The sequence below is a fragment of the Schistocerca piceifrons genome, chromosome 7 (assembly GCF_021461385.2).
Source record: "Schistocerca piceifrons isolate TAMUIC-IGC-003096 chromosome 7, iqSchPice1.1, whole genome shotgun sequence".
Lineage (NCBI taxonomy): Eukaryota > Metazoa > Arthropoda > Insecta > Orthoptera > Acrididae > Schistocerca > Schistocerca piceifrons.
In genome coordinates this window covers 111182777-111200507 of record NC_060144.1, presented here as the reverse complement: position 1 = coordinate 111200507, position 17731 = coordinate 111182777, and the positions used below count along the sequence as shown (strand labels likewise).

General features: G+C 44.0%; 1 protein-coding gene across 1 annotated transcript in view; it reads right to left on the bottom strand.

Moving 5' to 3' along the window:
- The window catches only part of LOC124805152 (semaphorin-2A-like), a 715094-nt gene that overhangs the window by 616619 nt on the left and 80744 nt on the right, over positions 1–17731 (bottom strand). The gene's annotated exons all lie outside the window — the stretch shown is intronic.

Below are 17731 nucleotides of genomic sequence, written 5' to 3'. Positions count from 1 at the left end.
TACCGTCGCGAGCTGCTGACAGAGAGGCATCGCCAGGTGGCGCTACCCACGCCACAAGAGGACGCCGAATTCGCACCACCACACTGCCTGCAACTGTGATTGGACCGCGCGTATGGACGACACTGTAGTGGGTTCTGACGAAAGTAGCACGAAGCCAGTGATACTTCGGGAACATAGGTCGACAAGAGTGCTGCTACGACTGTTGGTGAATACTGAGAACTAGGACTAGTGGAACAAAGAGCGAGCTCCAGAGAAATACAAAGTTACGTACGCTGATGAGCCAAACCATTATGACCACTTCCCATCGCGACGTTGTATTATGCCCGGTTGCGTTGCGGGCCCTGACGTATTAACAGAAGCATGTAAGCGGAGCAGACACGGACGGGGCATGACTCTAACGAAGAAAGGGGCTGCAAATGGGGAAATCCAGTGAGATAAGCGACTTTGATAAAGGGTAGATTATTATCACGCAGAGCCAGTGAGCGAGTACCTCGAAAACGGCGAAGCTGATCGGACGTTCACGTACTACTGTCGTGAGCAGTGAGCATCTACGGAAAGAGGTAGAAGAACAGTGAAAGTACCACCGGGCGCTAAGTAGTTGGACGTCCACGACTCTTCATAGAACGTGGGGTTCGGAGGCTTGTCTGCTCTGTAAAGTAGTGTAGATGGTCATCTCTACCATCTCTGCCGAAAGAGCACAATGCTGGTGCAGCCACAAGTGTTTCGGGGCATACTGTTCATTGTACATCGTTTAACATGAAACTCCGCAGCAGACCACCCTTTCACACGTTGACCCAACAACATGGTCAATTACGATTGCACTGGGCACAGGAACATCAGGATTCGACCGTCGCTCAATGCAAACGAGTCGGCTCTTCAGTTGAATCACATTTTTGCTGCACTAAGTCTACGGTCCTCCCCACAAACGCCATCACTTAGGTGAACGGCAGCTCGAAACGTACATCGTGCTGAGGATGCAGACTGGTGGAAGCAGTATTACGCTATGGGAGGTATTTTTCTGCGCTTGCATGGGACCTGTGGTAGTGACAATTGACAGCTGTAAACCACCTTTATCCCTTCATGCTTTATGTCTTCCCTGGTGGCAATGTCATCTTTCACCAGCATAATTGTCCGTATCTCGGAGCCAGAACCGTGATTCTGTGGTCTGAGGAGCATTATAGTGAACTCACGTTGCTGTCTTGGCGACCAAATCCGCCTAATGTTACTCATGGCCCGCCTGCCTAGCCGCGTGGCCTAACGTGCTGCTTCCCGAGCGGGAAGGCGTGCTGGTCCCCAGTACGAATCCGCCCGGCGGATTAGTGTCGAGGTCCGGTGTGCTGGCCAGCCTGTGGATGGTTTTAAAGGCGGTTTTCCATCTACCTCGGCGAATGCGGGCTGGTTCCCCTTATTCCGCCTCAGCTACACTATGTCGGCGATTGCTGCGCAAACACTGTCTCCAGGTACGCGTAAACCATACTTTATCACGCAAACATTTGGACTTACACTCGTCTGGTATGAGACCGAACCGCACAATAACCCTGTGTTCGGTGTGGGGCGGCGGTGGAGTGGGTGGACTGCTGCAGCCTGGTGTGGGGTTGTGAACCACTGGGGGCTACGGCGAGACGAAGTCTCCCCGTCATTTCTAGGTCCCCAGTTCAATACAATACAATACCGTACAGTACAACACAATACAATGTAAATCATATGGAACCCCTCTGGGTTGCTATCAGGTACCATCACCGCGTAAGCAAATCAGAGGCCCGTTATTTACGTGAATTACATGACCTGTTCGTAGACATCTAATGCCACATAACTCCAAAAACCTACCAAAAAACTATCGAATTCTTTGTACGCAGAATTAGTTATGTATATCGTATCAAAGACGGACAAACAAGCTATCAAGGAGGTGGTCATAATGTTTTGGCTCATCAGTGTATCATTTGTATAGAATATATTGTAAATAAATAATATATGTTTTAATCCTTCTTTTGGGCTGCTGTGTCCTAAAGTGCTCATCCACATCGCTACATCTCAGAAGCAACATTACTGATAGTCAATGTAAGGAAATGTAATGCAAACGCTGGAAAAGAAAAAGAACACCGCGGAAGTATAGGTTGAATATACAGTCTTTCCATGATTACAGTAATTAATTTCTCAGGAACTATGATAGAAACGGCTGTGTGATTTTTTGAAAAAGGTAGCTTAACTCACAAAATTTTTTATGCGTTCCTCTGTCTCAGGCGCTTCGTTTGTTGCACATACAACGTCCATGTGATACTCAGTTTCTGTCCACGTCTTTGCCAACATCTCTTTCGTCACCGTCCCTGTAGCACCTCATATTTGTGCCGTGAACTGAACTGAATACTTTATCCTTAACGTAACCGTACAGAAAGATAGTCAAGAGGGATTGTGTGTGGTGATGGCTATTTGTTGGACCGCCTCTACACCCCGTCTGTGCGAGAAGGCTTCTTCCATTAACTGGCGAATACATAAACCCCACCATCTTGTTGAAACACTACCCACGGTTGTAATTTCTGTGACTGAGGTGCAACTTAAAGTTCCAACAAGTACAGGTGAACTGTTGCCGTAAATGTAGACTCGGTGAAAAAGAACTGTTCAGTTATAGTGTTGAGCATAAAACCACACCACACATTCACTTTCGGGCAGTCCGTTACCTGCTGTACCACGGTATGTCGGTACTCCGTACCAGATCCGCACATTATGCCTGTTTACTTTCCCGTATATGTGAAAGGTTGCTTAACTGGAAAAAATCATTAAGATAGTCATTGACTGTATCAGTTCGTTCCAGTGTTCATAGCAAATTCAGCACGTCTGGGACTTTCATTTGATTGCAAAGGTCGCAGGAATCGTACTTTGTGTTCCAGGAAATGCAGCCTCTACGTGAAATCTTCCCCACAGTGCTCTCAGGTATGCCCCTTCCTTCGGAATCGCGACGCGCCGAAATGCTGTACTCATGGTATCGACAGTGTTCGTTACTCACTCCAAGGCTACCTCTTCTCGCCTTGTCTCTGCCAGCATCTTTTCAACTTTTCATACTAACCTTTGATGCTCTACACATCCGACAGATCCTGACCCAGGCACTTCAGAACCGCTGCTTAGCTGTAATAAGCGACCGTGTTTCATGAAACCACAAAACACGTTGCGGTTCCCACAGACGCCACTGTGGCAGCAGCATTCGTGAATGACGTTACCTGTAACAAGAGAGAGAAAAAAAAAGAAATCAGATGCTGTCACATGTAAAAGTGTATCAATAAAAACTAAACGAGTGGAGCTAATATTCTGAAAAAACTGCACAGACATGTGGAAGCGTATCCACATAAAACTTAATGAGTTCAAAAACTGCGTAGCTGTATCTAACGTAGTTTCTTAGAAATAATTTTTTTAATCAGACAGTAACTTTATGACCACCCTTATATCATCATTAATAGTCCCCAAACGATCTTATTGTATGTGGGAGAGGGTATTCCACGTACTGCTACAAGTTTCTCTGTATCTATTTCACAAGTGTTGCGAAGAATTAATGGCTGACGATATGCCTCATTTTACTGACATTGTCGTCTTGCATGATATAACTGGAAGTAATTAATACTTTGGTTCACTGTTGTTGGAATGTATGCTTTTAAGAACGTAACTGTAAGCCATTCTGATATGCACAACTCCTCCCTTCCGTGTGCCTATGAAGTTGTATGGGCATCTTCGTGACGTTCATGCTCAAAGATTACACAGATAAAAAATTCGACATATAAAGATATGAGTATAAATATTTTCAGTATAATTGCTGTTCCGTATATTAAACACTGAAAGCGGGATATCGGAACTAAGAAAAAATATAAATTTTCGAGAGTCACATTCCGATATAGCCTACTGCATCTGATAAAAGACGAAGAGTTAATGAGAAGAATTTCGTGCGGAGTCGCGCTGGCGGAGAATAATAAGATCATAAACCCGTTAAGCAAAATCAGATAGTAATGTAATCATACGAAAGCTATGCTCCAAAAAAAGTTATTTCTTACTTAACAAGAACAGAATAATAAAATACTGCAATGTAATTATGGTGTCATCGCCAGACACCACACTTGCTGGGTGGTAGCCTTTAAATCGGCCGCGGTCCGTTAGTATACGTCGGACCCGCGTGTCGCCACTATCAGTGATTGCAGACCGAGCGCCGCCACACGGCAGGTCTAGAGAGACTTCCTAGCACTTGCCCCAGCTGTACAACCGACTTTGCTAGCGATGGTTCACTGACAAAATACGCTCTCATTTGCCGAGACGATAGTTTAGCATAGCCTTCAGCTACGTCATTTGCTACGACCTAGCAAGGCGCCATTATCAGTTACTATTGATATTGTGAATCATGGATTAAAGTTAAATATTACATCAGCTACGTCCGTTTTTTTCTAAATTCTAATTTCCTTGTCATGTTCCAGACCTCACGCCAGCCTGCGTGAGCTAAAACGCGTGCATTTCGGCCTCCTTTAGTAAAACGGTGTTGGCTCTCTTGCCAACCACAACAGTAATAACTTACCTGGAATGATTTTGTAACGCAATTATTATACACTTAAAATAAACATGTACCAGAGACCACTGAAGATTCTACATAAATATACATAAGCGAAACGAGTTTGGCACAAACAAAGAAGCCTTTCATTTAGTAGCATAGACTACCACATCTCCACGAAAATAAATGCAATTAAGGAACGATGTAAAACATAAAATAATTGCGAGAATAGAAAAGTATTTAACGGCAAAAGATCACAAAGTATGCATTACGCGTTTCAGAAATATTTCCGTCTTCAGAAATCCAAGTGCAAAGCCAGCACAAAGACAAGAGCGTTCCTAGTTGTGAACGTAACATGAGATGATATACGTCAACATGTAACGTTCTTGTCCTCGTGCTACCTTTGCACATGGATTTCTAAAGGTGGAAATAATTCTAAATCTCGTCATGCATACTTTGAGGTCAATACAGCCATTCTTCACCTGCTGTGTGACTTATGCGACATAGCCAGCTTAACTACAGATCTTTAAAGATGGAGGATGTTGTGAAGATCTGATGAAACCACGTTATGTAGATTACTAGCAGAAGTTAGAACTCATGGTCCAAACGTGGAAACAAAGAACATGTAAACACTGAAAACTAAAGTCAGAAGCAGACGAGCTGCCTCTTGTTGCATGTATGCTGGACCAGGATTCGAAACCGAATTTCCGTCTTTTGGGGTCAGTTCAAAAATGGCTCTGAGCACTATGCGACTTAACATCTGTGGTCATCAGTCGCCTAGAACTTAGAACTAATTAAATCTAACTAACCTAGCGGCCGCTCGGCTCCAGACTGTAGCGCCTAGAACCGCACGGCCACTCCGGCCGGCTTGGAGTTAGTGACCTGCCCTACTGACTGTGTTGTACGAGCACATCTCTCATCGCAGACCTACTCATACCTTCAAGTGAAAGGGAGTCACGCACGAATATACTACATAGATACGAAAATATCAAACGACATATAGACACAATAGTACAAACGGCGAACGAAAAACACATAGCGTTAGTTGGTAACATCATATACAGTAAATACATATAACCTAAAAAAAGTGAAATATTTTATTTAAGTGTGGTCGAAAATTGTTCAAAAACGTACAAAATCGGGAATCTCCATGTACGTAGGTCAACTAAATACAAGTAAGGACGACACTCATGGAATAAGGAGATCAAAAAATCGCAAAGTAGAACCAGATAATAGTGTGATCACACGACAGCTGCACTCCAAAAAAGTAGTTTCTTATTTAACAACAACAGACTAAAATGCAATTATTACGAAAACCACGGAAGTTTCAACGTAAATGAACAGAAGCAAAACGCATGTGGCATAAACAAAGTAGCTTTTCAACAAGTAAATTGGACGTACCAAATCTCCAACAACATAAATGAAGCTAAAGAACGACGGAAAACATAAAATAGCTGCGAGATTAAACAAGTGTTTAGCAGCAAAAGAGCATTGTAAATAATGTAGGTATTAAACTTCCTGGCAGATTAAAACTGTGTGCCGGACCGAGACTCGAACTCGGGACCTTTGCCTTTCGCGGGCAAGTGCTCTACCAACTGAGCTACCCAAGCACGACTCACGCCCCGTCCTAACAGCTTTACTTCTGCCAGTACCTCGTCTCCTACCTTCCACCAGGCTGTGGCTAATCCATGTCTCCGCAATATCCTTTCTTTCAGGAGTGCTAGTTCTGCTAGGTTCGCAGGAGAGCTTCTGTAAAGTTTGGAAGGTAGGAGACGAGGTACTGGCAGAAGTAAAGCTGTGAGTACCGGGCGTGAGTCGTGCTTCCGTAGCTCAGTTAGTGGAGCACTTGCCCGCGAAAGGCAAAGGTCCCGAGTTCGAGTCTCGGTACGGCACACAGTTTTAATTTGCCAGGAAGTTTCATATCAGCGCACACTCCGCTGTAGAGTGAAAATTTCATTCTAGAATGTAGGTATTTTCCAGTTTGACGATCACAAGAAAACCGTCACGTAGCACAGGGAGTTTGGATACTCTGATTTTGTACAAGTCACCCAGAACATAATTCTCTGCCAAAGGATTATAATGCAGAGATCATACAATGAATTGGAGAAGATTATAGTAGACATGGAAGAGCGCAGACAGTAATCATTTTTCAGATGCAGCATCTATGAATGTAATTAGAAAAGCGGGTAATACTTGTAGCATGTAACCTCACACATGCACTATGCAGAGAAAGGTATAGGGATCAGACAGCTTTATGCGAATAATAACATCAACAATATTACAAGAAAGTGGTTGCATTTGTCGCAGCCTCCAGTACAGATGAAAGAATGTTGCAGAAATTGTCAGCACACCCTGCGGATTGTTCTACAACAAGCCAGTCGCGGTCAGATGACCTTGTGGTTCTACGGCGAAGTACTGCTTCTTTTTTAATTACACGGTCTAATTCACTGTGCACTACCTCGCCCGTAGTAATTATTGCGATCAGTCATACAGCAATCTATTCCGAGTAAAATTAACGCTCCAGTGAGTCCGTGTCCTTGGTGCAGAGAATGCGACCTTCACTTCAGTACATTCTCGTTTGCGAATGTCTTTGTACACCGACTGTTACACCACCAGGTACCTACCATGCGAAATCTCTATCCATCAGCTCTGTGCGACGGCGCGGAAATTGATCGTGGCTGCAGAATTGCTCTATAGACTGCACTTTCAGGTGGACACTACTAGATACTCTTTATCCCTGTTCGGTGTACTGGTGGAGATGAACAAATGAGAAATCGGAAACAGTCGCTCATTTCAGGAACACTTTCACTTTCGTTTGATCTTCTGTGTGAATAAATACAATAGAGATCTTCGTAAATAAATCACTTCGCAACTAGAAAATGTCAGAGTAATAAGCGGAAAATGTTATAATCAACAACCAGTGCTTCGAAACAGAGCAGGATATTCACAGTTTTCCTTCTAACATGGTCATAGTAGAGGTACTCCGCCACTCCTTTTCTTACAAATTATACAAGAGGTATATTTCATGTTTTGCAAAATGGTTCAGATGGCTCTGAGCACTATGGAACTTAACATCTGAGGTCACCAGTACCCTAGAACTCCGAACTACTTAAACCTAACTAACCTAAGGACACCACATACGTCCATGCCCGAGGCAGGAATCGAACCTGCGACCGTAGCGGTCGCGCGGTTCCAGACCGAAACGCCTAGAACTGTTCGGCTGAGGTTTTGCACTGCAGACGGGCATCAGAAGTCATTACCTGGTGAAATGTTATCAAGTTTTTATGGATAAAGTTCAAAAGAAATTTAGTGAGCTTGTCAAGCTCGTTGCTGGTACAAATGATTAAAGCCACATTTGATGGTCAACAAATATTTTTATTCTATGGCAAACAGAGTGTGATCTCCCCGGTTTTCAACTGTAGTATACTGCATTAGTGTGCTCAAAGGTCTAGTCCGCGTGAAGAGGCGCAGAGGATAAGACACCACTCATATTTGGAAGATGCGAGCTTCTTTCAAAAACCTTCCGGCCATCCAGATTTTGCCTTTCCGAACTACCTTTACACTAATAACCGCGTACGTCTGGACTGTTCCTTTGATAAACATACTGCCGATCTCTTTCAATACCTACAACATATACAAACGGGTACTAAGTCTCTAATGAACTCATCGTCGACGGAGCGTTGAACACCAATCTTTCGCACTTATTTGTAAGAATAACTGCGGAAACATGTCCATTGTGCAATTTTTATAGTGTGTTTACAATTATCCCGTCGCGGGATAAAAGTTCGCCAGCACAACGAGGCAGACTGATAAAGGACGGGCAGCTAAACGCCACATTGGTGGCCTGTTAACTATCTACACAGTTCGTTCATTTTAATGTTCTTGGTACGTCACTATGGAGTGCAATGCGTCCATTAATTAAGAAATATGATATATTTTCGTCTCGACAGATTTACAAATAAATGTGACCATACATGTGAGTATTTATATGTACGCTAGCTGAGAACCCGAAGTTCCGCAGGTTTGCGTTTGTTCCCGTCTTCTGTTAGTACATCTCTTCCTCTCTGTCCGGCCGGCCGTGGTGGCCGAGCGGTTCTAGGCGTTTCAGTCCCGAACCGCGCGACTGCTACGGTCGCAGGTTCGAATCCTGCCTCGGGTATGGATGTGTGTGATGTCCTTAGGTTAGTTAGGTTTAAGTAGTTCTAAGCTCTAGGGGACTGATGACCTCAGATGTTAAATCCCATAGTGCTCAGAGCCATTTGAACCATTTGAACCTCTCTGTCCATCTCCACCGCCCTCTCTCTGCCCATCTCCACCTCTTCCCACACTATTCAGTAGTCTCTTGTAAAACGTAAATGTCAATTACAATATTTTTTGTACTGAATTAAAAATTACTGTATCTTTTTACAGATAAACACAAAGTGCTGTTGGATTAAACTGCGTCATCGAAAAAGTTAGTATTTGACAGTTGAAGTACAACAACAGCTACTGTTACTGGGCGCGTTCATTTTGCCACGGAACCGCTTCCAATCCGTCGAAGTATGATTTGAAAGTGTTGGGTTGTTTAGGAGGAAGAGACCATACTGCGAGGTCATCAGTTTCATCGTATTAGGGAAGGGCGGGGAAGGAAGTCGGCGGTGCGCGTTCAAAGGAGCCATTACGGCATTTGCCTGGAGCGATTTAGGGAAATCACGGAAAACCTAAATCAGGATGACCGGATGCGGGACTGAACCGTCGCCCTCCCGAATGCGAGTTCGGTGTGCTAACCACTGCGCCATCTCGCTCGGTTTTGAAAGTGTCCCTGACGATTTGACCTTGCTATGATGTCCTGCTGAATGTTCTTGATGAACTATTTCGTTACAATACGATAAAACCTTCTTGTAATTTCGCGGAGTTAAATTAAGTTGAAACTTCATGGCAGATTACAACTATGTGCCGGACCGAGACTCGAAATCAGGACCCTTGCCTTTCGCGAGCAAGTGCTCTACCGACTGAGCTATCCAAGCATGATTCACGACCCGTCTTCACAGCTTTAATTCCACCAGTACCTCGTCTCGGTCCGGCACACAATTTTAATATGCCAGGAAGTTCCATATAGGCGCACACTCCGCTGAAGAGTGAAAATTTTATTCTGCGGCAAAGCCATGTCTCCGCAATACCGTTTCTTCCAGGAGTGCTAATTCTGCAAGGTTCGCAGGAGAGCTTCTGTAAAGTTTGGAAGGTAGGAGACGAGGTATTGGTGGAAATAAAACTGTGAGGGCGGGTCGTGAGTTCTGCTTGGGTAGCTCGGTAGAGCACTTTCCCGGAAAGGCAAAGGTCCCAAGTTGGAGTCTCAGTCCGGCACACAGTTTTAATCTGCCAGGTAGTTTCACATCAGCGCACACCCCGCTGAAGAGTGAGAATTTAATTCTCGTAATTAAGTTATTCAGTAAGCAGACACAGTTGACTATTCTCTCTGATCTGTCAGTTTTATTTTCTGTACGTTTTCTTTGTAAACTCCACTTGGTAGGTGTAAAAAAACTCTCCCGCAGATCTATCTTCATTAAATGATGCACTGACACTTATTTTCAGTTTCTTATTAAGAAATGCTTTCTTCTCCAGCAGAAAATAACAGGCAGCCCCATGTTCAGGTTCGCTCATGGTAAGCCCACAACTTAACTGCTAATGTTTCCCCATCGTATCGCGACAAATACGGACCTATTGTAGGTGTAGCCTTAGCAGAGGAATGGAGGGTTGTTATCCAGATGCCTGGACTTCTTTCGTGCGCCGCAATTAACATGAATATTTCCCGCGGAAGAACAGGTCCAGGGATGAGCCCAGAACAGCACGCGATTTTAATCCGTCAAGAAGTTTAATTACATCGAGCACTGCACGGCAGAGCAGGAAGTTTGTATCTAGAACAGCAATTGTCTCTGTGTTAGCGTCAACAGGTAAATTGCGCCCGTCCGACGAAGAACAAGAAAGTTAGCCAACGCCGAGTTTGTTTTGTCGCTGTCGAGCACCGACAAACACGGACTCCTTTTTTCTGTTTTTCTCCCGGGGCCTGCTTTTCTTTTGCTTACTTTCTTTTTTGGCATTTCTTGGGCGCTCCCGCTGCTGGCTAATCTCGCCCTACACCGTGCCGAACACACTCGGCCAGCTGAAAGGTCTTCCTCGCTAAGGCTATAAGGGAAGGTTTATCCGGCCGAAGCGCTAATACACTTTGCTGCCGGAGCCCTAATGCCATTAACCGGCCGGGGATAAAAAAAAAAGAGAGAGTAAAAAGAGGTGGGAGAGGAGGCAGAAGATCGGCACGTGGCTTTGCGGCACCAAGCTGGCTGGCGGCCTGACGCGGCAACCTTTTACCTACGTGACGCGTGTGGGGATGGCGCAGCGCGCGCTGTGGTCGCGGAGTCGCGCTTTTGGCGCGAGGTTGGTACTACCTGCTCCGCACCACAGTTATCGGGACAGGCGGAAGAAGGCAACACACCATGGACGAGTGCATAAAAAGTTTTTCTGCTTTGGATGTCTCTTTGCAAGCACGTATGTGACCAGTTCTGAGCTAGGTTGTACAGTTTGTTGTCATGCTGCCTACATTTCATATACGCTCTTGGTAAAGTAATCTGTCGACGGAGAACCATGACGCAGTCATATTGAAGCGTACATCTATTATTTACTATCGGGGATCTTATTATTCGTTTCGATCACACAAAGATTACAGTTTTCGGTAAGTAATTACCACCTATGGATTTACTAAAGGATTAGCCGAGCAGTCTAAAGGCGCTGCAGTCATGGACTGTGCGGCTGGTACCGGCGAAAGTTCGAGTCCTCCCTCGGGCATGAATGTGTGTGTTTGTCCTTAGGATACTTTAGGTTAAGTAGTGTGTAAGCTTAGGGACTGATGACCTTAGCAGTTAAGTCCCATAAGATTTCACATACATTTGACATTTGATTTACTAAACAACAAAAAGGTGACGCGACCTCAGTCGCATGTAGCCTTTGTAGCGGCTTCCAGGGGCAACAATTTTTTATCTAATGTACCAGTACTTAGAGAAGTTAGAAGCAACTAAATTAAAAGTCACTTAAATTCAGTGTTTGTTGAGTGGGAGTAAATATTAGGAAGAAGTGTGAAAATACATATATTTTGATTGCAATATTACAGTAGATTGAGTGATTACGAGATTTCTCTGGCACCTGAAACCCTTTTCTTTCTGTAAAACTCTTTCCCATCTGGCAAATAATCCATTAGTAGCAACATTGTAGAATTGCAAGCAGGAGGGTATTCAACCAACCGATGCTAACTCAAATGGCCCTGAGCACTAGGGACTTTACAGCTGAGGTCATCAGCCCCCTAGAACTTAGAACTACTTAAACCTGACTAACCTAAGGACATCACACACATCCATGCCCGAGGCAGTTTTCGAACCTGCGACCGTAGCAGCAGCGCGTTTCCGGACTGAAGCACCTAGAACCGCTCGGCTGATGTTAACTATCGACGTTTGCGGTAAGGATATCCTCATTATTTTTATGTCCACGTGGCAATGAACAAAAGGCTGCACAATCACTACTGCAGGCTAAATTCGTGATGTCGCAATGTTTTATGTTACAGTAATCTGGAAATCTTACTCAAAAACCAATTTGCTCATTCACCACTTAAGTTTCTCGTAACTAGAAATCACATTTCTGTGATCACGTCTTGAGCGAGAGCAATATATAATACAGTGCCTAGTAGAACATTCTTTAGCACTATAGTCACCAATTTTGGAGACTCGTGCGTAATGAGATATGCATTCGCTGGCTAAAAGGGTCATAAATATAAGCACTTCAACAGCAAAATAAATTACAGTAGAAATAAGGTTAACCAGACGGTACACATTGTGGCTAGTTATATATCGTCCGATATTTACGATCAATTGTGCAGTATGGTTACAACATTTTCCCATGAATGTAAACATACGAACATCAACAAAAGTTTCTTAACTAGCCGTAAATGAGAAATTTTCTACATTAAAAACATTGTAACAGTGAGTGCATCATATGATGAGGTAAGGTACTAGCACTCAGAGGATCTTACACTGGAGAACAGTAGCTGTGGCATCACTGGCTGTACTCACTTTCGCCTCTGTTCTAATTGTTGCGATTTTGTCTGTCTGTACAAGAACGACGTGGCTCCGAATTAAAAATTCATGTGAACTCTACACATTGAGTTGGGCGTATTGAATATCTCAAGCATCGCTGGGAGGAATTCCCACATCTGCCAGAAGCGAAATTGAAAGAAGGGGTGTTTGCTGAACCCAAAATTCCAAACAATATGACCTGTTAAAACTTAGAATAAAAATATGGCTACGAGTGAGAGGGAGGCTTGTGCATCATTAAGGGAAATTGTTACTTTGTGTACTTACGCATCAAAAAGGATCCACATTACATTTCTTTTGAAGCCAACATGCTAGAAAACTTCTGTAAGTAAGGTCATTTGACGAACATCGAGAATTTATTTTTCAACACTCACCTTGAACTTTCTCACGAAAGTCTGGGTGACTTCAGTGTCAAACAGGTGAGTACTTTCAACAAAATTTCAGAATGAAGGGAACACGGTATTATTGCCGGTGTAATACCAGTTTCACGGAGGACTGCTTTTGGTTATTTGACGGGTAACAGGCGAGCCATCGGAGAAAGATGTTGATAAAAATATCGAAAGAAAATGTACGTCATTAAACACACAATTTCTGTGTAATTAAGAGATATTTTCTTGTTTACGTGTCAATGAATCCTTGCTCACTTCGCTGGTTTTCTAGTTTATAACAAAACTTTACCTGATAAAGAAAGCAACCGAGATACTTTATGGATTTAGTGCCAGAAAAAATGGGATTAATCTATGGTTTGAAAAGGTTGCCGAAAGATAATTTTACGAGGGCTTGTATTATGGATACACACTACGGCTGTGTGACGTGGGAATGGCGTACTTCCGCTGACGCGATTGATTGGTTGGTTGAGTGGTCGTAGCTCGTGACCAAAATCGTTCGTGGCGCGTGCTCGTGTCGGCAGTGCTATTAAAAGTTTCGATAAAGACCCCTAACCACACGACAAAGCGTATTTCAGTAGATACGCTACGCTTACCTGACACCGCAGCTTTACCGGCAAAGGTGCCACGAGTATCGTTTACCAACAATTTACGGGCGATTAGAACATCGCGACTACTCAAAAGAGAGGGCGGCATAGTGTCACCCTAAACAAACCATTATATTTCAGATATTGTAACTTTGTCGACTTTCGACATTAAACTGATTATGCACTGGTGCAAGTCTGGAGCCGAACGAGGTAGGACATTTGATTAGAAAATCCCCGTCAGATCTTCGCGATTTATATTTTCCTTCATTTCCCAAAACCATTTAAGTGAAAAACTGGAAACGGTCGATTTAGTTTTACATCCTTCCTCAAACCGAGCTCTATGCTCCGCGTCTGATGAAATCCTCGCGCACAGAACATTTAACGCTTGTCTTCCTTCGAACCTAGGAGGTATGGACAGTAACAAAAGGCCGGCCGGTGTGGCCGAGCGGTTGTAGGCGCTACAGTCTGGAACCGCCCTGCTACTACGGTCGCAGGTTCGAATCCTGCCTCGGGCATGGATGTGTGTGATGTCCTTAGGTTAGTTCTAGGGGACTGGTGACCTTAGCAGTCAAGTCCCATAGTGCTCAGAGCCATTTGAACCACAGTAACAAAACGAATCTTTAACTGATTTTCGCATTGCTTTCCCAATGGCTGCATCACACCAACTGTCAATTGTACGCAACGGTTTATAACATCAATATCAAAGATTCAATGTTGACGGGACAGTGGGTTGGCCTTGTAACATCCGATGCATAGCTATTCTCACTCTTGTTGTGGCGCTGGATTTTGAAGTTTAGCATCTACTTAATATCAATTTTATTACTTGCTTGATTTTCGTGTCAAATTGTGAAGGTTAAATGTGACTTCATATTAGTTGTGTGCGTCTTCTAACTGGAACCTAAAATAAAACGTTTATAGGTTTTACAATAGACACACAAAAATCCCACTCTGCATTAATAAGCACGGTATAGACGCCCTATAAAGGTTTTTTAATCAGTAATACAACTGTACAGAAGTACAGATCTTTCACGCACAGTGCCAGTAAAATAGGGTTTTTGATTATCCAAGAGAAAACAGAATATATGGAAATAGGTCGAGTCATAAACGCAACTACTTACTTTGAAATTGACCAACATTCTAAATTCAGAAAATTTATGCAGTTTAAATACCTTGGATCACGTTTCAACAGTAAAAATATAATAACAATGGATATGAACGAAAGAATAGCCTCAGGGTTAAGATGCCTGTACTCACTAAGCAACCCACGCGAAAGTGAAGCTTTGTCAATCACCATAAAGATGAAGATATGCAACACTATCATCTGCCCCATAGTACTGTACGGTTCAGAAAGCTGGACCCTTACAAAAGATTAAAGATAGAAACTGAATGTTTTCGAAAGGAAAGTAATGAGAAAAATCTGGGGATCTGTGTTGGAGAATGGCATATGGAGAAGTAGTAAGAACAATGAAATTTATCAGCTAATGAAGCAATCCACTACCATCCAGTAATTAAAAAGTAGGAGATAGCAATGGGCTGGACATGTGGCTAGAATGGGAAACGACAGAATCACCAAAAAAGCATTTGAAGGAATTCTCCAGGCAACAAGACCATTGGGCCGACCTCGTACAAGGTGGAAAGATGACATAGAGGAGGACATCGCAGCATTAGGAATTGCCGCAGGGTGGAGAGAGACTGCGAGAGATAGAAGGCGGTGGATGCAGATAGCTGATGCAACGCGTGATCTACAGGGCCTGTGATCGCTGAGGAGGAGGACGAAGAGGAGGAGGAGGAGGAACACAACTGTAAAATTTAAGTTTTCGCGACAGAAAATTTATTACAAAATTATCAAAGCATTATGCAGTGATCGAATGAATTTCTTGCAGAAAGCCAACGTTTCGTCCCCTTCCGCAGAGGAAAACTTCCAACGTGGGTTTTTAACTTCTATGAAGTTCGATGCACGTCGTGGATCGCTACTGACTGAGGTGAAATTTCATTTCCGCTTGCTACCCCTCAGATTCGTGACGTCATAAGTTTACAAAACTCGAGCGCGATTGGCCGTTCTCCTTTGCCGCTGATATATGCCCACGGTGGAAGATGTTAGCTTTTTCCTAGTACGAGAATCTAGATGCCATTCGGTTTTACACCCTGGTCCTTCGGATTAAAATTATTGACGCGGTTAGTGCTCTCTAACTTCCCTCTGTACAACCAATTATACGTAGTATTGGTCCCTACAGCCAGTCTCATTTGATGGTATCTGACGATCTCCTGGCGGCAAAGAGTGTTCAGCAACAGCTGATCGGTCCCCTTTGCTGTTTCCCTTACGTTCTTCTCCTGGCTGCAAGGAGTATTCACAAACAGCAAATCTATCCCCTTTATTGTTGTCGTTACGTGGTTCTAGCCGCTTTTCCACCATTGGGTTTTTGTGTACTGACGGAAAAAAATTGTACCAGCAAAAGATAATCAATGTAGAGTAATGAAATTCAGGGAATACATCTTCCTTGGAATAATATTTAAGTGATTAACACTGCAAGATCACAGGTTAATGTAAGCGCGATATAACCGTTGCAAATGTCAAATGCTGGTACATTAGTAACTAGTGTAACCGCCAGAATGCTGAACGGGAGAATGCAGACATGCATGCATGTGTCGCACAGATGACAGATGTCAGTTTGTGAGATGGAGTTCAAGGCTGTTGTACTTGGTCGGTCAATACAGGGACGGTTAATGGTGTTTGCGGATAATGCTGACGTTAATATAATGTGGTTAGGGCCTCCCGTCGGGTAGACCATTCGCCTGGTGCAGGTCTATCGATTTGACGCCACTTCGGCAACCTGCGCGTCGATGGGGATGAAATCATGATCATTAGGACAACACAACACCCAGTCCCTGAGCGGAGAAAATCTCCGACCCAGTCGGGAATCGAACCCGGGACCTTAGGATTGACATTTTGTCACGCTGACCACTCAGCTACGTTGTCAGACGTTGACGCCCAATATACGTTCGAGTGGAGACAGATTTGGTGAATGAGCAGTCCAAGACAACAAGTCGACACTCTGTAGAGCGGTTGGATTATAACAGCGGTATGTGAGCGAGCGTTATCCTGCTGGTAAACACCGCTGGAATTCTGTTCATAAAATGAAACACAACAGGTCGAATCACCAGATTGACGGACGATTTTGCAGTAAGGGTGTGTGGAACGACCACGGGAGTCTCCTGCGGTCATACGAAATCGCTACCCAGACCGTAATTCCTGGTGTAGGTCCACTGTGTACAGCACGCACACAGGTTGGTTGCAGGCCCTCAACTGCCCTCCTCAAATGGCTCTGAGCACTATGGGACTCAACTGCTGAGGTCATCAGTCCCTAGAACTACTTAAACCTAACTAACCAAATAACATCACACACATCCATGCCCGATGGAGGATTCGAACCTGCGACCGTAGCTCTCGCTTGACGGTGGTTTGGGACCTATGGATGCAAGCTACAGGGCGTCTAGCTCGGAGCCGTCCTCGAAGTAACCTATTTGTAACGGTTCGTTGTGTCACAGTGGTGCCAACTGCTGGTCGTTTTGCTGCGGCAGATGCATTACGATGCGCCAGAGCTATACGCCGAACACGATGGTTTTTCCTATTGGTAATGCCGCGTTACTGCCCGGAGCAAGGTCGTCTTGCGACTGTGCACCCTCTTGACGACCGCTGCCAGCAATTATGTATAGGAACTAAATTCCTGCCAAGTCTTTTATCATAGAAGGAACATCCAGCTTCTCGTAGCTCTATTGCACGACCTCGTTCTGTGAGGTGCTGATAACGGCGCCTTTATGGCCTTAAAGGCATTCTTGACTAATATCGATTCACGACGTCTAGTCTCAAAGATAACTAACGCTCACAACTGTTACAGCCTGTATGTAAATCAAACCTGATTTGCATCCTCATAGAGGCGCTACCACCACCACTCTTATACGGTACGGAATTTCAGCAAACATCATCTTTCAGATGTAGAAATACTACTATCAACTTCCGTTTATGCCGCACAACTCCTCCTTAGTTTTTCGATTTTTTTCAGAGAGTTTATTAACCACGTACACGTTTCCACCCCCACAGGCTATCTTACAGATTCCTGCTATTTC